The sequence below is a fragment of the Adiantum capillus-veneris genome, chromosome 11 (assembly GCF_014529385.1).
Source record: "Adiantum capillus-veneris isolate H3 chromosome 11, ASM1452938v2, whole genome shotgun sequence".
Lineage (NCBI taxonomy): Eukaryota > Viridiplantae > Streptophyta > Polypodiopsida > Polypodiales > Pteridaceae > Adiantum > Adiantum capillus-veneris.
The window spans coordinates 151,658,361-151,661,752 of NC_140941.1; the positions used below are offsets into that span (position 1 = coordinate 151,658,361).

The following is a 3,392-nucleotide window of genomic DNA, read 5'->3' on the forward strand; positions in this document are numbered from 1 at the left end:
GAAAGGTGAAGAATGGAGTTCAATCTTTGATTTCTACAACTAAAGGATGCAGGAGTCAAGTGACTAAAGCAACTTTTTGTCTAGAGAAGTCCAACATGGGGTGTTTGCAACAAATTTCTAGGCTTGTGTTCAATGGTGTGGAAGTCTTTCTTGGAATTTGCTGATTATTTTCTTTTGGAAATGGATCAAGTGGAAAAAGGGTTTGGATGAAAGAAGCATGAAGGATGTTGTGGAAGAATATGAAATCAAGAAATTTCAAATTCAGGTTCATTTGCAGGAGATTTTTGAAGTGCAGGAAGCTTCATCTTCACAGGATACCGAATACTTGCAAGAGGCAACTGAACAATTACAGAATATTTTTTATGTGTAGGAGACTCAGTATGTATGGAAGTATGAATATTTACAAGGGACTACACTGTACTTGCAGGGAAAGAGCACTACACTGTACTTACAAGGAACTGAATATGTGCAAGAGACTAAATATTTGCAGGAGATTGTATATATGAATCAAGAAGTGAACTTTTTGCTTGAATGTTTGCAGTGGACTGAATGCATAACGTGGAAGCAGAGTAGGATAATTTTGTTTAAACTGAAACTATATGAAGACTCGAATCCTCAATTTGTGATGGTAAAGGGCCAAAAGATTCAGCTGTTGCAGTTAAGACAAAATGAACAGTATGCAAAGATGGATGTTTGGGAACAAGGAGATGAGAGGAACCTAAAGAAGAAGTATGATGACTTAAAACAAGAATATGATCAATTGAATCAGCAGGTGCAGCTTAGATCAAATCAAGTACAAGTGCAGATGGATACTATTATGGAAGAGCAGATACAAGATGAAGTTCAAAAGAATCAACTTCAAGATGTAGTGCAGGATGCAATTACAATGACAGATCCTGAAGAAGCAGGAACACAACAGTCAACTTCAAATCAGATTTTTATTATTGAAGATGATATACCACCTGCAGATAATGTCAAAACTACAAATGAAGTTGTTCAAGTTTCATAAGATATGAAGGTTGTAGAGACAGATGAAATTCCAAAAGAAGTTGAAATTGCAAGGGAAATAAGCAAGCAGATTGATATTGAGCTTGATGATACTGATTTTCAAAGAAGTTATGTACCTAAATTTGTTGAACTACAAAGTCTTGTTATTTCTCAAGCGGAGATGATCCATAAGCTTTCTTTGGAGTTGGATAATGAGAAGTATTCAAATATGGTTGCGGCAAATGAAGCGGTTTCCAAAATTAGTCAACTTCAAGAAGAGAAGGCATCATTGATTGTGGAGATTTCTCAGGTTCGAGCGGAGGGACTTGCATATTTCTTATTGCTATGAAATTAATGATTCTCTTAAGCAAGTTGTTTTAGACAAAAATAATCAAATTGAGGATTTGAATCTTCAACTTACTCAAACCAACAATGTGGAGTCTTCTTCAAATCCTGATGTTGTGAAAGGTGTCTTGAATGATGATGTTGTCATCGGTGATCTTTATGATGTTGGTGCTATTCCAAATTCAGTCATGGAGATTGGAAGTCCATCTTTTTGCAATGAAGTGTAGTTTCTTGATGATTTTCTTGATGATTTATACCAAGTTTTTGATGTCAATGTTTTTGTTGATGTTGAGGAGATGGTTTTGACTGATGATTATACAAGCCTTTTACAAGTTCTTGATGATGGTGAAGTGGGTTTTCCTGAAGATGGTTCTACATTTCTATGTGATGTTGCTGATGGAGGAGATGATGTTGATATTTGTATATTTCATTCGTTTTATGTCTTCATGCTTGATGACACAAGGGAATTTTTTCAGGGAGCAAAGTCAAAAGTTTTTTATTTCAGGGAGATATCACTAATTGGACAGTTTTGCGGCTAGAAAGTGGATTTCTTTCTATTTTCAAGGAGAGATGTAAGCAAGCCATCTTGGTGTTGTTTTTTATGTGTGAAGGAGGGTTCACCCTGTTATTTTTAATCCTTGAATCACGTCAGTTTTATGAATAAGCAGATCAGTTTTGGTGTAACCTGAATCAAAATTTTCAAGATAATCAGTTGTTTTGGCATACGAAGTCTAAATCAGGTTTCCCAGTGTTTCATCTACATGCAGAGACATTGGGTATGTTCAAGAAGCAATGTCTAATGGTTGAAAATTTTTTTATCCTACCTTGAATCTTTCTTCAAACTTTTTGAAGAGAAACCTGAACCTAACCCTGAACTTGAACTTGAATCTGAACTTGCTAATGTGTTTAGTAAGCCATACCATGCCTTTCTTGAAGAAGAGGCTAAGGAAGAAAATATGTTGTTGTCAAAGAAGTTCACTGAACTGAAAGATCATTTATACAATTGAAGTATAAGGGGGAACAATAGGTTCATCACCAACCTAAACCAGAGGGTATTGAACGTGAGTTGATGCTGATGGATAATGCAGATTAGGAAATTCAAGAGCAGTTAATTGAAGATACAATTCAAGTCAGAGGACAGGAGAATGAGGCAGAGCATTTGCATGTTGGGAATGCATTACTGGACACTGTCGAGGAAGTGTTGGGTAAGAACATTGAAGAATGTACAATGGATGAGGTTGCAGCTGAGATGGAAGTAAGTATTGGCATAGAGGAAGAAGTAAAGGAAGAGAATTTATTATTGTTGAAAAAGTAGTATGATGAATTGAAACAGCAATATGAGGAATTGCAGAAGCAGTTGGAGCAGCAGAAACATCATCATCCTGGACAACTGCATACTTAGAGTGATATTGTAATGTTGGATAAAAATGAAATTGAAGTCCAATGCAGTCTAATAAAGATGTAGTTACAGTTAAAGCTACAGGTGAAGAGGCAGGTGTTACAGGTGGACAACAAAAATATAAAGATCCAGTACTGATTATTGTTGAAGATATACTCAGTAAGGAGACTACTAAGGTTACAAAGAAAACAACTGAAGCTGAAGTGGATGCAGGATTTGTTAAATATGGTAAGGAAACTGCAACAGAAGGGGAAAGTTCAAAGTAGCCTAAAGATAAAGATTATCTTGATGTTGAAGTTTCTGATCAAGGAATTGTGGGTCCTCAAAATGTTTGAGAAACATTTCCCACTGAGTGTTCTAGGTGTTAGTGCCCGATTTGTCAGGGCACTTTCTTTTTGGACTTTTAACTAAGGTCTTAGCTTTAAACCTTAGGAGCATGTTTACACAAGGACTTTATGCCTAGGTAGCTAGAAATACCTGAATGGTCACATGGCAAGTAGTAATTTTTGGATGTAACCACCCAACAGTTTGCAGTTTGCAGTTTGCAGTCTTCATGTAGCCATACTGTTGTTTTGGGCCCGTAGTTGGATGTTGATGATGAATACATGGTGGCGCAATACTTTCTCTTTCTTAGCCATGGTCTCTTGTGTTCATACAGCCT

At 36.4% G+C, this 3,392-nt stretch overlaps 1 pseudogene; it reads left to right on the forward strand.

The window, feature by feature from the left end:
• The first annotated feature begins 217 nt into the window (after window positions 1-217).
• Window positions 218-1,016, forward strand: LOC147448237 (uncharacterized; annotated as a pseudogene).
• Window positions 1,017-3,392: the final 2,376 nt, after the last annotated feature.